This window comes from Augochlora pura, chromosome 1 (genome assembly GCF_028453695.1).
Source record: "Augochlora pura isolate Apur16 chromosome 1, APUR_v2.2.1, whole genome shotgun sequence".
Lineage (NCBI taxonomy): Eukaryota > Metazoa > Arthropoda > Insecta > Hymenoptera > Halictidae > Augochlora > Augochlora pura.
The window spans coordinates 15140086-15167934 of record NC_135772.1 but is presented as its reverse complement, the minus strand read 5'-3'; positions in this window follow the sequence as shown (position 1 = coordinate 15167934).

The window sequence follows — 27849 nt, the reverse complement described above, 5'->3', positions numbered from 1 at the left end:
TGTATATTTAACTCCACCCTTATTTGAATTCTTGAAAAGATATTTATGCAATTTTTAAAAAATATTACAGTTTTGTAGGCTCAACAGTTTAGAAGATATTTAAATTTATTATTTTATTTTTATATATATTTTTGTATTATTTCAATTTAATCGAGTTTTTAAAAAGCCATACCATTTTTCAAGCGGTCTTAAATATATATTCGCTACCGTACCTACACATCCGCGGTCTAATAATACAGTTCTACAGATAACAAGGAAACCCTATTGTTCTTAAAGCTTCTACCCAAAAAACACATATAAGCTGTTCACACCGTACACAATCGATGCCGAATCACAATGCGAACGCTAACGAAACAGCACATTCAACGTTCACACGTAATCCGTCCACCCAACTCGAGTTACAACGGCAACAACGGGGTTAGAATTCGTATCAAAATTATCGTGCATCAGCTAGCTAGTGCAATAATAAAGCTGATCGGCGTTGCGTTACGACGCAATGAAACTTACACTAAACGTACAGTCACGTAACAGTACGTGATCCCGTTTCGTATTCAATGCACCATCGGTACGTAAGAACATACGGAAAGAAAATCATGTTGCACGCTTACGAATAAAAGCTTTCCCGCCGATTGACATCCCTTTTTCGAAAGTCTACCGGCGATTTGGTCCTCTAAATCTCAATCATTAGACTCATTTGCTGAAATTTAAATCAAAATTTACCCCCGTAATTTAACCCTTTGCACTCGAAGCCATTTTGAGCCTAGATCTAAAATAACTATTTCAACCAGCTGCATTTCTATTTTATATAACTTGGTACAATTTATGAATATAAGAAATTGAGTCTAGCGAATCGTAAAACTGCTTTTAACAATCTTTTTTAAATAGAAGAGCCTTTAATAACGTCAAAATTATTTTGGAAATGATATATAATGATTTTCATTGGCGCCACTCGAGTGCTAAGGGTTAAACCCAAGTAACAAATTTTCAATAATCGAACTTCAACTAATTATGAAATTTCAATCAAAATCTCCACTCTATCGAACCTCTGCAACCCGAATTAACCTCAAAAAATCTCAAACAAATAATTCCTAATCAAATTCTTATCCTTGAATCAATTTTACTCTCTTCCTCTCAAAACAGATAAAACTCGTTTCGCCGCATCAAACTGGAAACAACGGAGAGAGAAAAAATGTGTTAAACCGTGGAAGGACGTGCGAAACATTGAAGTGCTCGATAGCCGGTGATTTGCATCGATTAATAATTGACGGAGCCGTGGGCGGCGTTTAACTCGAAGAATGCACAAGGTTGACCTATAAATTGCTCGATAGGCCGTGCACGTTATCGCACGGCGTATCCCAGATTCATAATTTAAAAGGCTCTTCGCTGAGTAATTGCTAACGACACACACAGAGAGAGAGAGAGAGAGAGAGAGGGGGGGCGGGTCTATAGATAGAACTTTTACCCGACAATTACGGTCTTTACGTGTGGCACGTATAAACCGATTATGAGACCCCCGCGTCTCGAATTCGACGGCGCGCCGTGTCTCGTTTACAACGGCGACACACCCGCGGAATTAACACCAAGAGGTGTTGCACGTAACAATTTCGATCCTGATACCGATGCGGCAGTAATTTCGACGAGCCGCTAGCGAACCTCTGTTAAAATCGGCGAGCTCGCGGCAGAAATTCGTTCGTAATAGGTTCCGAATGAACTTTCTGTACGGGCACCAATCTGGCCAACCCCGATGTGTTTTTGAGAACTCTAATTGTTATTTCACATAGCACGCGTTACCGTTCGCGACATGCGCGGAGAAATGTCATTTTTATTTTAGATGCTTCCGGTCTCGAAAAACTCGGTGCATCCGTTTTCTTCGTTTACATAGAATTTTTATAAAATTCTGAATCTTTATCAAACATGGAACTAATTTTTTCACAATATATATGTAGTTTATTCAAAATAATTTCTACCGTGTCCGTAACATTTTTAACATTCTTTTAACATTTAACCCTTTGCACTCGAATGGTGATTCCCAGGCACCACTAATATTGTTCTTTTACCCTTTAAAGTAATTTTTATAGCAACAATGTTTAATTTTAGAAAAATTCTTAAATATGGCACAGTTAGTATGAATAACGAGAATTAATTTGGTATATATAAAATACACTTCGTCGCTCAAAATAAAAATACTGTAAGACAGAAAAATTATTTTAGATTTAGAGCTAAAATGGCTTCGAGTGGGTTAAATATCCTTTATAACTGCTCGAATTGCTTTTCGATCCAAAAGTTGACAAAACAATCCGGTAACTATGTATTTACGGTAGAACATCTACGATGCTCACGACCTCGATCTGTGACGTCAAGGGGAGTAGAACGAGATCTAGATCGGATCTAGGTTAACAATGCCGACCCACGCCTACGTTTCTTGAAACAACAAGGTCATTAGACAATGCATCGCCGCTGCAAATATTTACTAAAAATCACTGTTTCATCAGATTCTGCGAATTACAAAGAAGGCGTACTCTCTGAAAAATTATGGCGCGCGACGCCGCGCCGCGGGATCGCCGGGTTAACCGGGACCCGAGCGACTCGGTTATTTTCAATCAGGGGCAATTTATCCGGATTTAATTAGGTCGTCGCCGGGCGCCCTCGGGAGAATCCGGCACGCGGGTGCGATATAACAATGCCCGGGCAATCTATTCCGGCGCGGGAGAGGGGGGGGTGGTGGAAAGACTCCGCCGAAAGTCGAGAGAGGGACATCGCCGCGCGCGCGTAAGGGGCAGACAAAACGAGCTGCGAACAGCAGGCTAATTTTCCCCGGAGAGGGATTAACCTCTCGTGAGGGGGGGAGGGAATAGTCCGTGGAGAAGTGTCGAGGGGGGGGGGGGGGGGCTAGGGGAAGCGGGTGGGCGAGCCAGGAAAGACGAAGAGGATCTTAAGGAAGAGGCTCTTACTAGTGGTAGGTACACGTAAGAAGAGCTTGCGGTCTTGAGAGCCTAAAGATGGTGGGCGGGTAGAGAGAAGAGAGAGAGAGAGAGAGAGATAGCCCAGCCCGGTGGTTGAGGAATAGCGGGCACACGGCTTGCTTCTGGAACGTCTCGCGCCCGCGTTATCAGCTACTTTGCATTTCGTTGTTATTCAGAAATAGTCACAAACCGTACCCGGGGTACACCGTCCTGTGGCCCGTTGCTTTTTCCGCTGTATCTGTTCCCTCATTCCTCGTCCGTTTCTCATCCTCGCCGCTCCAGTCTCCGTCCTCCCGACCCCCCACCCCTTTTCTCCGAGGCACTTCTTACCCAACGAGATGTTTTATTAATGAAAATGAAGAAGCTTCTTATATTTTCCTCGAAACCTTCGCCGCTCTGCCCGCACATCGCAATTTATTCTGCTTTCCTTCTCTTTCGTACGCGTTCGCTCGCGGTCGTCTCGTTCCGCGACGTTTCGTCTTACGCGGCGGTTGCTTCTTTATTTTCCCTCTCGTTTCGACACTGTATTCGCTCTCTGAGAATCGTCGCGCCGGTTGTCGAGCATTGCTCACTGTTCTAGGAAATCGTTTTTATAATTGTTCGACATCGAGCGCAATTACCGTGTCCTCTGCGAAATTGTGCGACGCGACGAACACTGAATACGTGTAGCGAGTTCATTGAATTAATGACACTGGAAAATGAAAATTTAGATAAGAGGTTTAATAATGCTCAATTTGCTCGATATGTTGCAATAAAAATTAATTTGAAAATGTAGTTAAGAATTAGCGTTATTTGTAGAGTGACCGAGTCATTTTAATAAGCTAATTCGATTTTATTTCAAGTGCGTAAAGTATACGGTTTAATAATTATAAGGGGAGAATAGAGTAATTTAATCATTATTTATTTTAAACAAACAATCTGTCTTTAATTTGTCTAGCTATTTCGAAATAAATTACAGTTTCTGCAAGTAGTATGCAAAGGTAATAAATTTTCTTAAAATGAATTATTCGTTATTATAACTTCGAATAAAAATCAGGACTTGTACAATATAAAAAAATTATACCTGCAAGAGCAATGTTACAAACTATTCCGTGAAGATACAATTACTATTCACGTTCAGCGACAAAGTGTTCTTGAACGCTATAAATCTTTTCTGACTTACGTATTCTCAAAGACTGCAATAACGTTGCGCTTATAACATTCGCTTTTTAAATTACTTTGCAAAAGCGAGAATTACCCAGAGATTTATCTCCGCTGTTAAGAACCTCGAGATGTTACATGTGGAACAAAAATCTAATTAAAATTCCATTAAACCATATCTTTTATTACATTTTTGGTACCATACAACACTGTAAATTGCGCGAAGTTCGCGGTATAGTTGTATATGCACAATATACATATACGTTATAGTATGACAGAAGTGTATTTAATTAAGAATTGTAGTTTCTACGCGAACGAAGTCAGTATAATTATTCTGATAATTTATTTTTCAATCTGTAAAACTTCTATTATTTAAAACTAGGATAAAAATTCGTCGAATGACCGCGCATTTACTATATTTAAAATATGTAAAAATTTATGAATTATAAAAATGCTGAATGTCATATATTAAATACTTCGTTAATCTAATTTTTCTACAATTAATCGCCTGATCAATGAAAGAGGCCTATCTATCAATGTAATTTCTAATAAATTAGATAATATATAATATTGTAAATATTATTATTAACCTTCTAACAACGATTTTTTGATTTTACAGTATGAATTTACAAGCTTATTTTATTTATTACGTGTTCTAAGAATTAGCTTTCGAAAGCTATAAAAATTGAAACAATAGAAGCTTAAAAAAATAGAAAAATCTTAAATTAATGTTGCTGAATTTTACAGAGCATTTAGAACGCGAGGACGTTCCCCGCGGTCGCGGAGCAAAGCTATAAAAATCTTAAAATCCTACAATCTGCAGTCTCGCAGCTTGCGCCGCGATCTCAAATGCATCCGCTGCAATAATCATTTTCGGTGCGCTCGCACCCTTTAATTTCATGCATTTTCACGCTTCCCCTCGTCTCTTTCTTTCAACGAATTATTCATTCTTCTCTTCGCTGCCGCGGCGAGCACCACCACCCCTCTATCCTTGACAACGAACGTACTCCAACGGTGTCGGACACCTCCGCCGTACCCCGAAACTGTAATATTACTTTTCGTACAGCAGTCCAGCCTCCGGGGAATGCGACACCGTGCTGTGCGTGAAATTAATTTAGACTGGCAACAAACATACCTCGGTAAGCCGACGCAGAACTTGCGGCAAAGGGACGCCGCCGTCGCCGCCGATCCAATACCTAAGTAGACGTAATAAACACGCGCGCGCGCGCGCAGCCCTTTCGATCGTGAATTTGATTATTCGAGCCGCGGACTGTTCGAAACGGTATTCGCTAATTCCTTTGTCGGCGTACAGCGAGGTCGTTTTTTTATTCTTCGGGAAAAAAGGCGAACGATTCTTTGCCGAATCCTCTTTGCAGTTGCCGATATGCTGCTGGATTAGCGCGACGCAAGCTTCGCTGTATCTGAATTGGCGCGATACTGGTCAGAACTTTCACTGTGTTTCTTGTATGTTTCTGTAAATAGCTCGTAAAATGTTAGGCGATTACTTATTGTTATACGTTATTAATATATCCGCATCGAGTCAGGAGAATTTTTAAAAAATACTGTTGGTATGATTTAGCTAAAAAATCGATTATTATTTACAGAATTTAACTAAATTTATTTTCGGCCTATCGGAAAATTCGATCTGTTCTTAAGAAAAGAGAATAAATTTTGTATGCACCTAATATTTATTGCACTATTATATTAATTTTATGTAATCGTAACTTATGCCCTGTAGCCAGCGTGATGGGGATTTATATAATTTTTGAGAAATATATGTCGCAAATAAATTAACATTAGCGGACATAATTTCCCGATAAAACTAATATGATTACACAATGATATTCTGTCTCTCGCATTTGTTATTTATCCAGATGAGAACCTTTAAAAACTCGATTCACTTATTATACATTTCTGCCAATTTAAAGTACCTTCAGACATTTACATTCCCTACGAATTAATTAATAAAATCATAAATAAGACATTACTTTCTCTGCAGTATTTGCGATACCGTAGACGACCAAACAATAACTGTAAAACGGCGACCGCGATATTTATTAACCAGCGGGTGCAGGGGTAGTCGCTCACTCTCCTATAAGCTGACAAAACAATGGGTTCCCCTAGATTAGCGTATGAAACCACAGTCCGTGAATGGAATGCCTAGAGGATCAGAGAATTCTCTAATAAGAAGGAGAAGGAGATACTGTACGGGGTTTGTGGACAAGAGGAAGCGAGGCGGAGCCGGAATAGTAGAAGAGAGGGGTTGGGGGTTGGGGGAGAGGAGAGAAGAGAACCACGAAGGTTGAAACAGAACGGACCTCCATTTCCGCAGGCAACCGGCTCTTGCTTCTGCGTTCCGACAAACTACGCTACCAAGCCAGACCAACAGTTTGTTCGCTCGAATGTGCATTTATGCAACCACCTACATCCGAACCAGTAACCAGTTCTATACTACCTTCCGTGCGCCGCCATCAGTTTCGCCGGCCCGTCCGCTTCGAGCTCCTCTTCCGCGCCATAAACGCGTATAGTTACAGCGTCAGGAGTGTATGTGGAAAAGTGTTTTCGCTAGATAGCTCGCTCCGGGCGAGTGATTAAACCTCACGCTTGATAATTGCTCAACCGGCGACCGCGTCTTCGTCCGCGTCTACAGAAATTTCCATGGAAACGACGCGACGCCCGTCTGGACGAAAAATTATCCACCGCTATGAAGAATTTCCGCGAATTCGTTTCGCGGGAATGTAATTAACAGGCTATTCGCACTGCGAGATATTTGTCGCTGTTGCGTAATGTAAGTTGAACTTTTTTCAGGTATGTAGGTGATGGTGTGGGGGTATATGGTGATGTTCAATCCCTTGCGCTGCAATGATGAGTCATAGGTGCCATGAAAGATGTCCAGTTCTTCTAGATCGAAACAATAATTCTTCTGTTATCGAAGAATAAAAATGACAGAGAATGAATACCATGATAGTCAGAAGAATTTATTTGTATAAATAAATTATAATTATACCTAATATTATAATTAAACTAAATATCATATCGAAGCAGTGGGGGTAACTTACGTGACACGGCAGCCCCATAGGAGAACATGTTATGAACACCACTTTGCTGTATGGTGCGAATCAACGAGGACCGCCGTGTCATGTTACCTAACACCATTTGTTCGGAAAGGGGTTGTAAAAACTTTGAATTCTCATTATTAAATTACCACCATTTAAACCCTTAAATTTTGCGATCCTGAATATATTTAAAATAAAAATCGAGCACCTTTTGAAGGTGTCTCCCAAATTAAAAATAAATCGAGCGAGTAGATTTTGAAATATCATAGCAACTAATTACAAAAGCAACATATCGGAGAAAATGCATTTAAAGTTTTAAATATTGCCATGACGCGTACAATTAATTCAAAGGCCAACAAAGTTGTCAATTACCATGCAGTCATAACAATAACAATAAAAGACCTGTAAAAGAAATTCGACTTTTCGCCGTCGTCGTAATAGAGGAATTTAATGAGTTTCGATGCGCGGAGGAAACAATCAAGCGGTTAGCCGGCGTAATTAATTGTGGTCCATACGGATCATTATTGCTAACGAAATCACGGGAACAATCGAAAAGTAGCCGCGCGTTTCGCGTCCGAGGACGGAAGCAATAAGCGCGCCGTGTTTGCAGTTGATATTTTTTCGGAAATTAGAAGGTCTCGCTGCGCGGGCTAACAAAGGTCTGGTAATTGTAGTTAACGCGGCCGCAGCGCACACGCACGGGACCGCATTTGTCTGTCTTGTTTTACAGCGAGTTAATTACGGCGACGGACTCTATTATTCCGGCGCTATGTCAATTTATTACTCTGTCATTGGGTGTACGGTTAATGCATAAATTTCATTCGCCTTGCGCCCTTCGTTTCGTCTCCTTACGGAAGCAATTCCGTGGAAATGCGGCCAGCGTAAACAACGATTAAAAAACAACGATTAAAATTTGCAATTGCCTTTTAAAGCTCGCGAAAAACCTTAAAGGTAAATTACTGTAATTTTTATTAAATTTTCACTGCTTGGAAAAATAATGATTCTCAAATTTAATGTCACATTGTGATTTATACTATCTGTATTGTAATTTAATTATCGTCATTAAATATTTACCATAATTTAATTATTGTAATTAAATATTTACCATAATTTATTTATTGTAATTAAATAATCATTGTAATTTAATTGCCGTTAATATATTTGTCTCGATTGAGAAGAGGTGGCTGTAATGTAGATGCGCTTAAAGTATTCATTTATAATTCGTATATAATATAAAATTGTGAATTATGTTTAATTATTTGTTAGTTATGTTTCACATACTTCAGAGATATAAAATACATATAGGAATTTTTATTTATTTTATCCAACGTGGAAGAACGTTGAACAGTTAACAGACATACAATATCAAGTCTTACTGCAAGTAGTATTATCGTGCATTGGTCAGACATGAATACGTATATTATAGGAGTGTTCCATTTGAAATAACGCACTTGGTTATCTCTTAAACCATTGAGGGATAGTATAGACAGGTCTTAGAAATTATTCTACTTATTATTAAACAGTGGCGCGCACAAAATGCAATACTAAAAGACAGTAAAACCGTATACAATAATTCCTTTAATTATACTCCCGTATCACAATCTGATAAATTATAAACTAATCAGTCGAATTAAATCTCACAGACAAAAACCTTCGAGTTTCAATAGTCGACGATATCACACAGTGTCGTTTGCCACCCCAAAATCGCAGAAACAATCCCGTTCGTAAAATCATCGGTGAATCCGAAAGCATCGCTACGCGACGAGTCCGCGGTAGCATAAACGATCAGGATCGCGCCAAGCGATAACCGGGGCGCGACTGCGAATCAGCCAAACATTTTAACGACCACCGTAACCCGGGCGACTTTACAACTCGTGCGGAGCGCAACTCGCGGCTCGGCTTAAGCTTCCCCCCCGGCGCAATATCTCGGCCGACTTTAAAGCACGAAAGTATAATAACACAATAAACCAGCTTGTTTTCCATCGTATCGTCGACTCGTTACCTAGTTCCAGCTGTCGCTGCTACGGATGGGAAGGGGGGATGGAGCCGCGTTAAGCCGCGAGCGCCGACGTTCCGCGCGTCTTCCGGAAAGTCCGTGACTAAAAAGGTGAAGTTCTCGCGCGGGCGAGTCGCGGCCCGCAGCGGCATAAATAGGTCTGCCAAAAACGGTATAACGGATTAACCCGGGCATTGTGGTCCGTCGCGAAACGCAAGAAGAAGCCAGGCCACGCCAGTTGAACAAGGATATGCGGACGGCGGGGCGAGGGAGAGGCGAGACGCGGTCGCTTTTGCGCGCAGGTAGGGCGGTTCTCTTGTTTGCTACGGGGGACGGGAGGGAGGGGGGGGGGGGGGGGTGGTGGTGGTGGTGTGGTGTGGTGTGGTGTGTGCCTCGGTGCTCGAGCGCGCGCGGAGGGTGTCTACCCACTCGGCTACACACTCATCCTCTCTTCTCCGCACAGCTCCGAGCTCCGCACGTTCTAATAAGTTCAACGAGGCAACTGCTTATGGCGTCATAACCAGGCTCGCGAAACGTTCGTCGCCGGCGACGACGTTGCGCCCGGCTCCGTTATGCCTCGGTCCCGGGGCCGACAACTCCGGGAGCCAACGGCTCGAGCTAGCTCCCGAAGGCGGTTAGGAGAGAGAGAGAGAGAGAGAGCCCGGTTGAAGTCGGCTGATTCCATTCTGGAGTGGTGCGCTCCCACGGGTCATCCGAGCGTGCACCTAGGCGGGGGGCCAGCGGGGGAGTGGGGGGAGTGGGAGTTGGTGGCTGAAGACGTTTACGTGGGTAAACCTCGACGCCTTCAACGAATTTTCTGCGAGAATTCGAGCGCGCGCGATGCGCCCCGCTGGATGAGCACGCCGCCGCGTATCTGTTATGTCCCCGTTCCCAACCCCGGCTATCCACCCCCCCGCGCATCGAGAACTGTCTGCCGCAGAACGGAAGTTCCGCGATTTTAAGGCCGCGCGGCAGGTGCGGAGGAGGAGGAGAAGGGGGGGACCACAGGCAGAGGCCACGAAAGATGCCAGAGCTGTTTGCCGACTGGGGCGCACTATGGCGTGTGAAAGTTTTCCTCGCGCGACGTTTTCAAAATCGCTCTCGCGAGGAACGCGATACGCATCAGCCTGTGTTTCGGAGATTCCGAGAGAGGCCCGCCGGTTTTCCCTCGGAATTACATTCGCCGCTGCTTTTCACCGTCTCGCCCATCTCCGCCACCCCTTTTTTTCCTTCCTTCGTCCTAGTTGTTGATACCCGCCGGTTTTTCGGTTTCAAGCGGCTCCCGCAAGGCTTTGCGGATCCGCGGCTTGGAAATATCGTTTGACTTTGGCGGTGGTGTACACCGGGACCCCGGGTTTGTTGACCTTGTTCGTCGTGACGCGTTTATCAACTTGACTGCAGCGTCGGCTCGCATACGGGTCGCGCGATTCCGCGACTGCGGGGGAGGACGCCGCGGATCGTTTCACATCCGAGGTATTGTCGCTTAACCCTCGCGGGACCATTAGGCTGCTGAGAGTAAACATTAGGGTGTAAATATTAGTTGGGACGTTTTAGTCGATTCAGACGTGAAATAAATAAAAATTGTGGGAGAGATACGTAACAGTGTGTAGCTATTTTGGAATTTTATAGAAAATTATTGACAAAATATTAAATATAAATCCACAATATAATATTGACATATTTCTATTATTTTAAAGGAAAATAAAGATTTGGATTTGTATTCAAATCATTTAATATCTTATATTAAATTTAATCAGCGCAACCCTTCTTCCGACAGAAAAAACTTCCAAAATACTTCCGACATAATTTTCGCTAAATACCCCTTACAAGACTACATCTCGATATCATTTCTACTATACTTATTTATCATTTTATATCTCATATTTTATCCTATCATTTTCCTTAAAAATCGCAGAGTGTATACTGAAAATTTTTAAATTTAACATAAACATACACACACACGCTTCACGGTAGAAAAGAATTTTCAGCTATTAAGACCACGTCTATACCTCATCCGCCTTTTCACGATTCCATGTCTACGCTTCCCCATAAAACTCAACACAAATATAAAGCCATCCGATACGATCGCTTTAATTCGATTTTTATATTTTCATTTCCTCCCCGCGATTTCGCCTGGTATACGTTTTACAACCATTTCATAGTTCCAGGCATAAAAATAGCTTCTTACGAAATAAAACATATCGGCGAGCCAGTGATATAATTCAGTAAACCCGAGATTAGTTTGACTGAAACCACGCGAATCAAAACACCGTAAGCCCACGAAATATCAGAGAATCCCGCGGCTGCGAAACGTTTGCGTAGAAAATATTTTCTAAGCCATATTCAAGAATAACTTTTGCAAGGGTCCAACGAGAAGACCGAAAATTAGTTTCGACGATTCTAAACTGGCCGTTCTGCGGTCTTCCTTTGCACTCGAATGACGATTCTGCGGCGCCACTGTTATAACACGTTTCAAAATTATTTGCATAGACATTGCCAAGGCTTAGATTTAACCCTTTCACTGCGCCAGTATCGTCCGCCGAAGTACTGTCGGCAGAAATGTGCACATTGCGTGTAATTTCTGTATATACATTTTTCTTAGTTTTAAATAACTGTGCTGAATAAAACAATCATTGCTCTAATGTAACAAGTATATTTACATTTTTAATACGAATGGACCTACAAAATTATTAATATACAAAATTACACAGGTCGTCGCGTGGATGCCGTATATATACGGCGCTCGGAGCGAAAGGGTTGAAAAATTGTTGAAAGTGTAACTGTTATTCTAGTCACGAGACTCAATCTTATAGAATGAATTTTGTTGCAGAAAATGGAAATATTAGATGCCAGGAAAATTATTTCAGATTTGCAGATGAAATGGCTTCGAGCGCGAAGGGTTGATTGTTAGTCGATCCTTTCGCTGAGGAAATAATCGCTCCTTGGAGGGGCAGTCGTGGCCCTTCCTCTTCAAATTTATATGTATCGAAAACATTCGAGCGAAATCCCGGGTTCACGTGGCTACGTAACCACGAAAGCCGCTGGAGGATTTGCTATGTCTAGAGTGCGGTGTCCTGTGAAAGTTTTCTCATGTTGAATTCAAAAAGCCATTCTTCGGGGCCCGAATACGAGCCGAGTGTACCGTTTCCACTTTAATTCCGCCGATTCTTTTGTCTTGCGGGAAAGGATCCTTGAAAATTCTAATTTGAGTTAAAACTGTCGCAAATATATTAACGACGTCGTCGCTTCCCAAATTCAGTTTTTCTTATTTTCCATTTATTATTAATTATTTACTATTTAATATTTATTAATTATTTTTAATTATTATTTAACCTCTTCTGCTGTAAATATCCTTTATAAATTGATTTAATATTTTATGCAGCTATGACGATCCTAAGTTAGTAAAATCTGAAACAATAAAATGATTTTAAAAAATTAAAAATATCAATGTATTCAGCTTATAAAAATTTTTAAAGAAAGAATTTCATATTTATTAAATTTCAATAATTTAGAATTGATGCAGAAGATTGTATTCTGCATAAAAATCTGCAATCTTCTTATAAAACAATTAAGTGCGAAAAAGGCGTATAACTAATTCATTCACATAAATATTATATACATATTAATGTAATATTAATAAATATTATATACAATAATATAAACACATTTCTTGGCGGTCAAATTCATTGACATAGCTCCACTCTTTTCTTCTGTATTTAACCAAAGTGTTTTATGCTTCGTGTACAGTGGATTCGAACGCATTTTTCGCATTAGACGATCGAAACAGCTTAATTAGCGTATTTACCTGAACTCAATCGAGCGCCTCGTCAGTTCTCCCGCGACCGGAAAATAGGAATTAAACTTTTTACGATACCGACTCCGATACCGTCCTCGGCTATTCCATCTGTGTTCGATGTTGACGTCAATTTTTCCAACGCGATTTGAGTTCTTCTCGCTAATAAATAACACGTTACGCAATCGAGTTAGTCGCGTTTTGTTGCGCGTTGTTTTTTCGATGATGCTTTTTGCACAATCCCATCAATCGTTGAACGAAACTGAGATTACCATTAGCTCTTTGCACCACGCCCGCTAAATTGTTTAATGATCGCTTTGGAACTGGAAATATTTTAACGATATTTAAACTTAATTTCGCGTTTAATGTTTTGGAATTTTATGGACACATGAAAAAATAAAATTTGTAACATCGACTGGTCGTTGAATTTATCTGATCTTGTTGTTAAATTGTTTTATTCTCCTCTGATATTTTTTGTCTAAAAAAAATAAATTTTTGATAGATAAGAATACAAAATATTCCATAACACTGTTGCAAATAAATATAAATTACCAGTCGATTATATACATTTGCAATAAGATAAAGCAAATAAAATTTACAAATGAAAGAAATTTGAAAAAAGCAATGCATTCTTTTTTAATTTACAAAAATTATTCATATTTAAATAATTTACCCTAATTCTGATAATTACGATTGATTCCAGTTTTCCAAAATTGACCGATCAATTTTTTTTATGCCGCATAAAGATCCGCAGCCTATTTATCACATTTATTTCCCCGTTATGTCTGTGCGTGCGTGTCGACACTCCGAGAATGTGCCGCACATTACGGAACACCTGGCAGACTTGCATTCGTTGCATGCTTGATAAAACAGGGAGCGCTGGGCGATATATTGTTATTAGAGGTGCCTTTTTTTTCTGAGAAAGCAGTTTCGATCGTGTCCCTTATCTTGATTCAAGGTTTTATTCTGTTTATCGGCTCGACGGGTTCTATCGAATGCGGCAAATAATTCACCTTTATTATAGAAATTATAGGCCGGTGAAATATTCGAGCTGTGTCGCGAGTGCGAGCGGCTACACTTTCACACGGATCGGCGAAGATTTTCTAGCGGCGGAGGTGGGTCCAACACATTGCCGCAGAAATCTCGGGCCGATACGAGCAGAAAGCGGACAGGAGGTTCGAGCGGAGTACACGACAAGGTGCAAAAGTTTCCTGATGCACTATTCAGAATATTGTTATCGAGATTGCTGCCTCTCACCTGGCCACGGTCCGTTCCTGATTTAATACACACAATTATTTAATACAAATAATTATTTGCATCGTTACCTTTAAAATGAAAAGAATTTTAATGTGATCTAATCGAGCACTTTAAATGATTATTTGTATCCTTACGTTTGAAATAAAAAGAATTTTAATGTGCTTTAACTTTTCATGCGATTAACCTGAAATTATTTAAATCTAATTGAAATAGTGATAGAAGAATAAATATGTTTCTACAAAAATTATACACCCTCGATAGATCAATGAATTGCAATTTTTAGTTTAAGAATATGTATCTAGTTCTAAATGATAAAAATTGTTAAGTATTAATTTCTATTATATTTCTATTTTATTTTCTATTATATTATTTTATTATTTTCTATTATATTATATTTCTACTGTCCACTTGTGTAAAAATAAACTTTGCAATAACGAACTATATTAGTATCTTCATTTTTTTTTATATTATTTTTGTATCAAGTATTTATGTTTATACTATAGAAACAAACACGATTCGATGTGAAAATAAATTCTAATTTCAAAGAAAAACTTTTTTTCCTTTTAACAATAATACGAAAAATATTAGCAATGTTGCACTCGTTAATCACTGTCTGATTAATTGTTTACCGAAGTGTATCAATGACGGAATGCCCGTACAATAATTAGTTAAAGGTCACGTACACGGTGTGACTTCTTTATAGCTACCGCACGAGGACATAATACGTGCCCGAGTCCATCGTCCATTGGACTCTGTTACGTCGAAACTCCCTGGCGCGAATTCAAGCTTGGCACGAGGTCGGAACACATTGCACAGCTGCAAAGCACCGCATTTTCTAAATCCCAAAGGTCGAAAGACGCAAAATTCCTTCCAATGAACCATCAGGCGAGAAACACGCGCGCGAGCGCGCTCGGAGGAATTCCTGGATAAAAAAAAGAAATTCCACGAAACTACAGATCCACACATCACGTTAAACGAGCATCACGCTTTCCCATAGCTCGGCGTTGGTGAAATTAAAATCGCGACAATTGAATTACACGTTCGAGCAATTATTTCACCAATTTGTGAATTATGTGTCATTTTCACGCGTACTCTTTTTAAACGTAATATGTTTTTCTGTTTCGTTGTTACTATTACAGAAATTACTCGGGTTGATATGTAATTGTTTTTGGTCTTGTTAAATATAAATATATGATTTTAGAAAAAGTATTTTATATATGGAATTAAGAGAGATTTTTATAAAGACAAATAAAACCGAAATTGGAAAGTTGAAATGTGCTGTAGGAAATATTTGTTTAACACTTTTGTATTTTAAAAATCTTAGTAAAATTCAGTTTGATCAGTATATTATAATAAAAAAAAATTTGAAAACCTAGTAAAAAAGAAAGTTAATTTATTTTAACCATATGTGACCGACACGATAATCGAAGTATTGAATAATAAAAGACACTTGTATCTATATTGAGATATCTATATTTATATTTTTTACAGATATCTATAATTTAATAATTATTATTATAATTTTCTTTGCCCGTTCCATTGGCATTATTATTCTTTACTTACAAAATTCTCCTCGAGAGAATAACTTCATCGCAAAAATAAAATACTTATTAAAATAATTATTTCTAAAACATAATCGATCTGACACCGTCGCGCGTCATCAATTGGCTGATCAACGGGCGCATCGAAACATCCTACCGCCGCGTAAAATCCGGCAAGCACCGTTCGCCATAAGCAGACGGAATTATCCTGACGTCTCTCCAGCGGATCATTCAAACGTTAATTACTCGGGAAACGTGAAACGTTCTCTACGATCTAATAAAGTTTTCTAGGATCTAATAAAGTTTTCCAGGATCTAATAAAATCGTCGAACTAAGCCGGCGATCGACAGATCTCGACGATTTATAAAATCGCCGCCAGCCTCCGACACCCTTTGCCACCCCATTGAAAAGCCCGCGTACCTGCCGTTTATTATACGTTTATCATCCATAATTATATTTCAAACGATCCAACGAAATTCCACGTGAGCCTTAGGGGGGAGTGGGGTGGTTTGGTCGGCGGGTGAAAAAACTTTTCTCATTATTTCTCGGAACGTATTCCAATCGGGTGAACTTTTTCAAATGCCCCCGACTCCCCGATCCCGCTGGTTCGCTTCTTTCCGGGATTAAACAGGTAGACGGGGCGGGGAGAGGGGGCTTTAATTAAAGGCGAACTTCACCGCTGTTGTACGTACATATATCGCGGGGTGCGTAATAAACGGAGCCGGGGCCTCGGGAAACGAAGAAAGACCCGTCGGAACGATGACGCTTCGCCCGCGCAAAAGGGGCGCAATCCCGCCGTTTGCTAATGCGTGAACAAAAATAATGATGTCCACTCGAGCGACCACGAAGGTTAAACAGGCGAACCGATTGTCTCGGTGAACCGGGGCCTTCCGCGGTTTTTTTCGTAAACAAAGCAAGAGAGAGAGAGAGGTAGATAGAGTGGAAGAGAAAAGGGCTGACGGGTTTTCGCGAACCGGGAAGCACGCGAAATGGTCTGGCAGGTCTCGGAGAAATGAGCAGGAGTGGAAGGGACCGTCGGGGATAATAGGGTCTTGGGTACAATAACATGTGATCAAAGGGAGAGTGTGTCTAGTTATCCGAGTGCAACGGCACAAAACACACGGAGAATCGCGAATCGATAGAGGTGAAATCGTGTTGGCGAGGGTGCAATGCGGCAATGGCTTACCCCTCCACGCTCGCCTCTCCTTCTCTTTATCTGTGTCCCTCTCTGTCTTCCCTACCCCCTTCTCTCTCTCTCTCTCTCACTCTCCCTTTCTCTCTCTCTCTTCTCTATCTCTCCATCTCTCTCTATCCGTCCCGATATCTGTTCCCATCTCCTTCAACATCTTTTCTTTCTTCCACGCTTTGCTCTCCCCTTTTCCGAACATCTCTCCGCGTATCCGTCTCGCTTTCCACCTTTCTGTTCTACAACGGTTCCCTCTTCACGTACTTTCCATTTTTACCCCCTCTTCCTCCTCCGCCCCTCTCGCTTTCTTCTCCCCCCCTACCTCCCTCATTTCCTCGCCCGCGTCTGCGTTCGCCCGTACGCGACTCTTTCTCTATTTCACAAGAAACTCGGAGCTCTTCGGTTTTCCGTTTCTCTTTCCCACCTCCCCCCTCGTACGGCTCGACAACCGGGATCTTTGTGGTGGTGGATGTGAATTCAGCAGACACCGCACTGTCTCCTCCTCCTCCTCCATCCTCTACCCTTCCTCTTGCCGGTCGGTGTGTTCCCCCTTTCTCTCGCACTCGCCCTCTCGAGAGACCAGTTAGCTTTCGCGGTGAGATTCTTCCTTTCCCACTTCCGTTGATTCCGTCGAAATCTTTCGGTTTAATCAGGAATCTTGATCGAGCCACTCCATGACCACGACGTTTCACCATGATTACCCCCGAACAATGGCGACGGATGGGAATTTGATAACGAAAGTCGGATACCGGGACCGTTTCCTCCGTTCGGATCGGCCGCCGACGCGACGTCGCTCGATATCGCGGTTTCGGTGGAGCCGCCAGCATCGATGCATACGCGAAGGAAAAGTGAAAACTCGAGGCTGTAGCATAGGCAATCGGTAAAATATTAGTGCATGGCGTTTCTACGCAAACAGCTGTTTCGCGACGAGGCGCTTCGCGATACGCGAGAAAAATTATCGCGATGCTGTATCGCCGTCCAAACGCTACCATTGAATTACATGTACGCACTGTGTTCATCATGCACGCATCGCAACGCAACAGCATCGTGTCTGACGGGCCTAACGCGCGTGTTCGGCAATGCATCTTACGGTTACAATAATTAGATTTTAGCGATAGAACTGACAAATTAGCAAAACCAGTTTCTGAGCTTTTCTTTCACAAATTCCTAACGTTATAGCACTCGTTCTTTTGGAAAGTCACTTTTTATTTTACTTATACCTTGTTCAAGAAATCATAAAACACCCGTCTAAAGTTTAAATAAATAAAATCTTGCTATTATTATAATAGAATAAACCAAATGGTAACACCAAATAAATTTTATGAAATAAAGATATATACGAAAGCAGAATTTCTATACAATTCCATTCTTTAATAAACATATATTTTAATTTATAAATTGCTAGATTAAACTCGGGATGCCACTCCTCTATCTTTTTAAATAAATTCTTAAATAAATTTTAAAGTATCCTGGTTATACATTGCGAGGCATCGCGAGCGTATAAATAGTGGAACAAAACAGGGTATGGTCAGCGGAGGTTGGCGAAGGAACAATTGTTGTAATCAACCGCAAAATGGAAACCGAAAGGGGGGCTTCGATACGCTGTCAGGCACAGTCTTGGCGTGCTGGCGAAGACAATGGTATATTAGATAGTAGTCAGCGGCGTGATTTGCCACGGGGGAAGGATTTTGGCTAGCCATTTCACGTAATTACTGCGGTATCCGAGCGACGCTTAATCCCGTTTACAAAGCATTACCTGCTAATGGATATGTCGGGTCGCACGGTCGCGTTGCAGCAACATCGCTGCCACACGCTTCAAGTCAAGCCACTGGATACGAGAGCATGTGGATTCATTGAAATTGAATATATATACCCCTATCTGTCGTCTCGTCGGAAGTTCCGGCGCGCGGCCGGAAGAGGCTGATCGATTTAAAAACCAATAAACAGGCCGACGCGGCGTACAATCGTCTCGGAAGTCGATAACACTGTACGAAGTCGGTGTCTGACCAATTGTCACGTTGGGTGCTGTACTGAGAATCTATGGAAAAATGGGACTCGAATTTACAGACTCTAATATTGGTGTATTACTGTATTATAACAAATACGTTTACGATTTTTGTGGTAAAATTAATGCCAGTTTAATTTTTCCACAATGCGCAAAGGAAATTTATATTTTAATAAGAATTAGTCCGCAAGCGAACCTGAGTGAAATTGATTCCAAATTTATAATTACTATAAATAATCGTTTCAAATAACGTTAATTGATATTTCGTAAATAATATATTTACACACATAATTAATAAATATAGAAATAATATATAATTATCGATAATAATAAAAAAATAGATAATATCTAATTAATCAATTATTTACTAGTAAATATATAATAGAAAAATATATATAATATAATAGATAATATATATTGTAATACATAAGTGATATAATTAATGCAAAAACCCTACGACACCAAGGCTATTTATTTATTTTAAAAACTAAATAAGAATTAACAAATTACAAACAACGTATCACGATATCAAGTAACAAATAATTCATTGTTTGAAATTCCAAATAAATCATTAACTGAAATTCTAAATTAATTAATTAAAAATACATCAATCTTGTTCCGCGCAAAATACTTTATAAAATAATTGCGTTATTTTCAAATAGATTACTTGTCAAATAATTCTGGCGGTTCAAGACAATGTATTTTTAACGCATCCGACGACGCCGGAAACCGTCCGCAGGTGACATTCTATCTTGGAATATATCTAGGTCCACGGTTGATTGACATGTGCACAAGTTGCTAATATATTAATTCGTTTTAATGTTAGATGGGGCTCAACATGAAACTTTGAGGGCCGTTTGTATTTTGAGAAACGGCGCATAAGTAACATTTTACTCGGGAAAATATTTTGGTACCCGGCTTGCTCGGAACCTGCACAAGCTAATGACGAATTAATTGGCCTCAATGTTAGATTGGACCCAATTCGAACACTTGTAGTTTGATGAGAAAACAGACCGTTCTATTTCGAGAATTGGATCGTAACGAAGATTCGGCAAGCAAACCGGTCGTGATTTGAAATATGGTAACAGCTGGCACGGCGATGCAACGTGTCACCGTGACTCGAGAGAAAATATCCACAACGTTCGTGATTTCGTCTAGTACATTGATTTCATCGGTGGCCGCTATCGAATTCCATTAACCGGTGTGAATCACCGTGGGTCCATTACGGGATTCCGCAAAGGTTAGGGCGGACACCTTGCACAGTTAGCGCGAGGACGCACGCGGCTCTAACGATTCTTCCCATTCACGGTTGGACGGCGTGGCCGGATGACAGAAATTATTGGACCCATTCGGTGCATTAGTACTTACTGTAATGCTCACTTCTAAGTTCCGCATCGACAATTCCATTAGTTGGCGCTTCACTCGATTAACGTTGACACCGTCTTGTCGAAATGCCCCCCGGCCCCTCTCTATCTTTTCCCCGGATCGAATTGGTTCGAAACAAGTGTACGCCGCGTTCCGTGCATATCGAGATAAATAAACGTCTACTATTAGCAGAAATTTGTTCGACCGGGTAAGCTAAATGTCTGTCATTAATAGACCGCGGTTTATTCCGCGGAATGAAACTGTTCTGCATCAATTGTGAATGAAACTCTGTTCCCCGTGCGCGATATTTCATTAATTTTAATGCAATGCAGCGGGATTGCTCTGAACTCGATTCATGTTTCCACTGTTTTACGTGTAGGCGTTTTATGAACGCAAAAATAAAAACGCTTTAATTCGCGGTAATTAATTAAAAGCAATCGTATTGTTGAAACTCGCCACATTGTACGATGGAAAGTAGGATAACATATTTTAAGATTGCTCTGCAGTAGAGTTCAACCCTACTATCATTAATTATTAAAGATGTTGTTGTCGTTGTACTTCAATTTAGTTAGTAAAAATAGCTGGATCATTTCTAATTTCATTGACAATTTCTTGAAATATTAATAGCACTTATATTTATTTAGAGTATTTAACGTAAATAGACGATGTAATTATCTTTTTTAGTTGTAATGGTACAATCTCGTCAAAATAAAAGTTTAATGCTAAATTAAAAATGTTAAAACCCAAAGATCAATCCAAAGGTTAATTAGAATAATATAATATAAATAATGGTATAATAATATTACAGTAATAGTAATATTGTAGTTGTAGTAATGTTATATTAATAATAATATTATAGCAACGTTACGAAATGTAAATAAAATCGTAAAAACCGCGTGCATCCGTCGATAATTCTCCGTTGCAACGATCGGTCCCTTCGGCGCGGACATTTTTCGTAGAAACGTCCGACCGGCCAGAATTTCTCTGACACGCACGTTTCAATCACGCTTTCTATTTTCGTTGCTTCTCTGAATTCTAAGCAACGCGGTTAAATCGATAACCAGGGCAGCTCGTTACCGTTTGATCCCGGTGAATTCGAAAGCCAGCGGGCCGGTGCGGCGGCGTCAGCGGCGCAACAAGAATTTTTCAAGGTTCAGGGCCGGGGGTCGGTGGTGTTGGCGGTGGTGGCGGTGGTGGTGGTGTACGTTAAACGAACGAAAAACAAGTTTACGCGGCGCTGATCTGGCCCGACCGTCGAAAGTATGCTATTCCGCTCGATCTCCGGTCGGTACAATCAGCGTTGATGCTTCTAAACTGGATTTACATGCCATGGGTTTTGGACACCGGCCAAATTGGCTGCACCTGATTCCGATCGACGTACCGCGGGCATTACGGTATTTTATACGGCGCTGGGACTGATCCCGTGCTACCGCGGACGTCCAAGTTTCGACCGTTTGATTTTACGAGACGAAGTTTCCTACGGTGCCCGCAAATGACGGACCTCAGACGATGGTCCAGACACACCGGGCCCTCTATCGTCGACGTGCGTTAGACAAAGTGGCTCGTACCCCCCTCATCCTCATCCTCCCTCTCCCACTCTCTCTCTCATCCTCCTGTTGTTGTTAAGGATTTTCGGTTGATTGTGCTCGAGCTCCTACGAAATTGGCTGCAATCAAGCCGCACCGTAGCCAGTAAAAGCTAGCGGCCGCTTGAACCATCCGAAGAATTGATTACGACCTCTGCTCACACTACGTTTAGTTTGGATCAAGTGTTGCTTAAACGACGCATGTAACTTTATCATAAATCTAATAGCATTATTTGATAATAGCGAATTTAGGTAATAACATATTTCTAATAGCATCGAAACGACGTGAAATGTTCAAAATCATTTGTGTTTGCAGAAATATGTAACAAAATTATATGATAAGCTTACGATACAAAATACTTTATTAAAACAATAAATTTAATTCTAACCACGACAAAAATCGTGAAATGTTCAAAATCATTTATGTTATCAGATATGCGTAACAGAATCATATGATAAACTTACGATATAAAACACTTTATTGAAACGATAAATTGAACTATCGTCACGACGAAAACCGTGAAACGTTCAAAATCATGTTCGCAGAAAGATCCGCGGGGTCCGTACACAATTAAACTCTCTCTCTCCCGACCGAACCAGTATTTTACGGTTTCCTTTTCACTTCGTTCGGAGTTATTCCTCGGCTAATAACGTCGTGCTCAGAAATCTTTATTGGAGGCACAGCGGCGCGGAACAATGAGCACGGAGAAAAAAAGGCGGCGGGCGAAAAAGAAACGGGGTACGTCCGCGGCGGCCTGCGAGTGGACTCATCAGTAAAGCTGCCGCAGCAATGACCGGTTGAGGAAGGTGTGCGCACGGTATACACCGCGACGGAGGCTCACTTTGTTCTCTGTGTTACTAACTCACGGCCGTCCCCCTCCATCTTGTGTCTCGTTTGTCGCGGCGACTCGCGCAAACGAGATAAAATATCTCGGCACCGCCGACGCGCCGCGCCGAGTCCATTTGCGCGTGAAAATATCGCGCGCAACAACAAAACAGTTGTTGATTACCTTCAGCGTGCTTGGGAAAAACTGTTGTAAATTAATTCGACTTCTCGAGCTGCGATAACATCATCGCCTGTGAAATCATGGTGGACGTCGTAATCGAAATCATGCCGGACATCTTAACATCATTGTTCGTTCGAATTGTTGCAAAATTCATTCTATGCGTATGAAATTGAGTCTCGCGACTCATATAACACTTTCAACAATTTTTTAAATCTAAGCTCCGGCTGTATTTATAAAAATAATTTTGGAACGTGCTACAAGAATTTTAATGGCGCCGTTAAGTCGCCACTCGAGTGCAAAAGGTTAAACGTTTGAATATTTACGATTTTGAATTGAGGAAAAGTAATTTACATAATTTACACTTTCTTTTAAATATCGTACTTCAATTTTAAAGTTTCAGCTTCGCGGAGAGATTTATTACCCCCTATCGTACTGTGCCATCTCCCACGTGACATTATACGGTAGGTCGCAAGGCGTACATGTGGAAAGTGCACGTGTCGGAGAATATGTAGAGTGGTACTCCATTTATATGTACTTTGCTTGTACGAACAAGATTTTTTTGCAGCGCCTGTTTAATTAATCTCTAGCTGCTATCTAGCTATTTCTTTAAACCATCGGTATGTAGTTCGTAAAGTTAAATTAAACCTGTAATATATGTGAACTCTCAGCTGTACCTCTTTCGGTATAAGCCATAAAATGGTTCTTTAAATGATTAGATGAAAAGACACGAAATTGCAAACGTCTCATTAGAGATTGCAACTTCATTTGCACTGTAATAACGAGTCAGACTCGTGGTGAAGATTTTATGCAAGATTTACCGAATATGAATATTATTAATTTCTTCTACATCGAAATAAAAATAAATTCTTCTGTTATTAACCCTTTGCACTCGAAGCCATTTCAACTGTAAATGTGAAATAATTTTCCTGGCTCATATTATTTCTATTCTATGCAGCAAAGTGCAGTTTTATACGTACAATATTGATTCTTGCGACTCGTAGCAGCAGTTTCACTACTCAACAATTTTTTCAATCCAAACTTTATTTTTGTAAAAATTATTTTGGAACGTAATAGAATAATTTTTGTGGTGCCTCAGCCTCACCATTTGAGTGCAAAGGGTTATGTACGAATAAGCTAATCGTCACAGCATGAAAGGAGCGACAGTGCAAGGGATTAAAGTCGAACCAAATGATTACAATACTTGAAATGAAGATAAAAGTCGAAAAATTGCACTGCAATTATGAAAATGAAGCTTGCGATGCAATAACATGTCTCCGTTCATGGTCGGTCCCATTATTGTACCAGGTACCGTAAAAGTGCGAATTCCAGGAACGTTCAAAGCGCGCCTCGGATCCGTCCGCCGATATTCTTTCCCGGGTTGTTTCGTATCGGGCAGTCAACCCGGCATTTTCCGTGGGCGTCATTGCGTGCAATTCCTCTGCCTTCCCCGTAAGTCTCCCGTCTCGGTCCCGCGCCACCGGAGTCCCAGCATTCTCACGCGAAAGTCTCCGCGGCACGACAAACGGCTTCCTTTTATTAACGTTCGCGTAGCCCGGCCCGGCCAGGCCAGGCCAGAATACGTCAGACGTTCCACTATTTTCCGGTCCGCGTCTAACGCGAATTTCCATATCGAGGCATTAACGACGGAAGTGCAAGCTGCTCACCGGTGATAGAAGTAAACGTCTCGAGGAAAGTACCGTGCGAATCTCATGGGCGACAAGCACGCGATCTATTCGGCGCTTGGCCGCGAACGTGTATAGGCCCGTTACCGGCTGTTTGTATGTGTTTAGGCGACGCGCGTGTGTTTAGGCGATGCCAGGTATGTATAGGCGATGCCACGTGTGTACAGGCGATGCCACGTACGTATAAGGGCGTGTAGAGACGCGGTGGTTGGCGCGCGAGCGCGCGGTCACACGCGGTGTGTTCTGAAAGAGACGAACTCGAACCTCGTCGATGACGAAGGGGTGGGGGTGGGGGACGCGTGTGTGCGCGCCGGTGAATCAAGGATTTGTTCCTTTCAACGACGCGAAACCCCAACACCTTTCCACGAGATTGAGGAGTCTCGAACGAGCGATGAGAGTGCCGCGATGAAAGATTTCGCCCGGCGATGCTTGAACGCGACGAAAAACGGAAATCCCCCGACCCTGCCCCGGGGTAACTGCCGGCTTTTTACGACCGCAGCGCCACCGCGGGGTTCATTGACTGCCGAATGGGGAACTACGGCGGACCGAGAATTTTCTGATCGCTTTCGAATTTTTCAATTTAACAAATTCCGCCGATCGGTCTAAACGGCGGCTCGTCGACGATGCATTACGTATAGGCGACCGTCTCTATGCAAAAGAAAAATCCCCTTCAGCCGTTCTGTTGCTTTGCGAATATTGCAAGTTCGGATCGTAGGTTCCGCCAACCATACTGTCTTTTAAATATTAAATACCTTTCGCAATTAATAAAATAAATAAAATAAAGATAAAATTAATAAAATAGATAAAATAAATATTCTCTAATATTAATGTTACGAAAATATAAATATTTTAGTAGGTTTAACTACCTTATAATAACAGAAATGACTGCCTAGTTGAAATCAATTTATAATGCTTGATTCAACAATTTGTACACTATATTTCAAACGTAGCAAACGCGGTGCAGTGATTGATCGAAACGTCTTCGAATTAATTTTGCTTTCGTTATATATCGTGCTCCGTCGATTCTGGCTGCGTTGTATTCATCATTGCTTCGCTTATATCGTAATTGCTTTATGATGGAATTTAAGTGGTGGTTGTCGAACGCACTAATTGGTTCGCGGTCGTGTTTGAAATCGTCTTACAATTAATTGGTGGAATGTGATATCGAAGTAGCGTCTTATTGTCTGTTATTATCAATGCCGAGCATTGTTCGTGAAGAGTCTTCGTTTAGGTGTGTCAAACTAGATGTGTATACATCGATTAGGATTTGAGTGATCATACATGATTTGACTGACCGCAAAAATCGATCATTTATTGAGATCTTGTCGGGACTCAAAGTTATGTCAATACACATTCTAAAACTCGCGATAGCAACTATTCGTCTACATTTGTCTCGAAAACGTCGCCGGCTCTGCCAAATGTTTCTGCATACAGCTGCACAGCACGTTGCAACCGCGTTCTCGCTATCGATGATCGAACTTTTAGATGACGTCGCATGTATATTGAAAAAGTAACCGGTTTTTGGGCACATTCGTGTCGGAGGTGCGATAAAAGCCACATGCGCATCGATCGCAGCGGCGATTTGTTTATAATGGAGCTGCGCTAACAGTCCAATTTTCTATATTTAACACGTCCGCTGTCACGCCATGCACAACATTGGTGACCGAACTCTACCCGTTCCGATTTAAAAATGAATTTCTGTGCTACCGAATTCAACGCGCCAAAGGTTTCAGTACTCTACTGGATTTTCCAATTTCCGTTACACGGAGTAAATTGCTTCGATTTTACAAAGTTTCCCGAAGATAAACGGTTCCGTAGAAGAATCGTCGCTATTTACAAATTGCATTTTATTATTTCCATAATTTCGCCGCTTCGTGGATTAATACGTCCTTTTTACTAGAATTCGCTGCTTCCTGTCATCAATCATTAATCTCATTAATTTCGTATTGTACATTGATATTGAATAATCACCGAATTGTTTTATGGGGCCGCGTATTTTCCACCCCGGAGTTTCACTAACACGATATTTTCTGTATCTCTGTAATTCTGTCATACGTCATCGTCATTTATTTTACTGGACACACGAATGTCCCGGAGTATAATAATTCATTCTTAATAATATACATTTAAGTCTGACTTCAATTTACAATAATTTTAAATTAAAGCTCTTCTAAGAGCGTCAAAAAATTTTGTTCGCGTCTGACTCCACATCGATCACCTTTACCCTAATCGATCGAGCGTAGAACGACCTGCACCAAATAAAAAGGGGTATACTAATTAATTCCTAATAAAGTACATTTATGTTTAAATTCAATTCGCATAAATTAGCATAAACAAGCATCACCGAAATTATCGCAAAAATCGTATCGGAACAAGAGGGAAGCGCGTCGAGGATGCAGTTTTTGCAGCGCGAACAGGATAAGCGTCAAGACGAGGAATTGATCGCACGGAATCCGTGCACGCGCCCATAATCTGAATATCTCGTGCGGGCGTCGGGTTCCACTCGAGATCCATCTGTGTGTTTCCGTAGATCAAAGCTCGAGATGTTTCACGCCGTCGGTGGCAAACAGAATGCTACAATCCTTGATCCCCACCCTCCGCGCGCGCGCGCGCCATTCACGCGGGCCTGAGAGAGCGGAGGGTGAGCGCTCGAAGGACGCGGTAACGAACCTTGGGGGTCGCTTAATCGGTCGCGCGCGCGGCCTCTCTTTTTTTCCTTCCTCCGCGTGATCTCGATGGCTGGCAAGAAACCGCGCACTTTGCGGGCGGGGGTGTTGGCGGGGGTTCGGCAAGGCAGGAGTCGAGGACGAAATAATAGCGATACGGGGCCGGCGTAATGGCTGGAAAAGGACAAGCGCGCCAGGAGTAGCTCTAACGGGGCGCCCTCCCCCCTCTTTCGCCGTTTTCACTTCCTCGTGCAAATTTTAGCGAAATTGTCGTGCACTCGGTGCTCGTTTCCTTCGAGATGATGGTGAACCCATTCAGCCGCCACTCGAAAAACATTCAAGTGCCCATTGTACCGGGTGCCCGTGGCCGTGCGTCTGTCTCTTCAGGGCGGTTTACCTCGTTGATACCCGCGCACCTGTTCCCCCTTGGGCCCTTCACTAAATTCTCAACCGGAATCACCCGGCCGTCAATGGTCGTCGCTGGAATAAAAGAACCAGTTTCTATCGTTCGAACTATTATTTAACGTCGGGCAAAGGGTGAATAGCAAGAAAATATGCATCAATTTGCAAACGCATATCTTCGTAAAACTATTTTCACAAAGTTGTA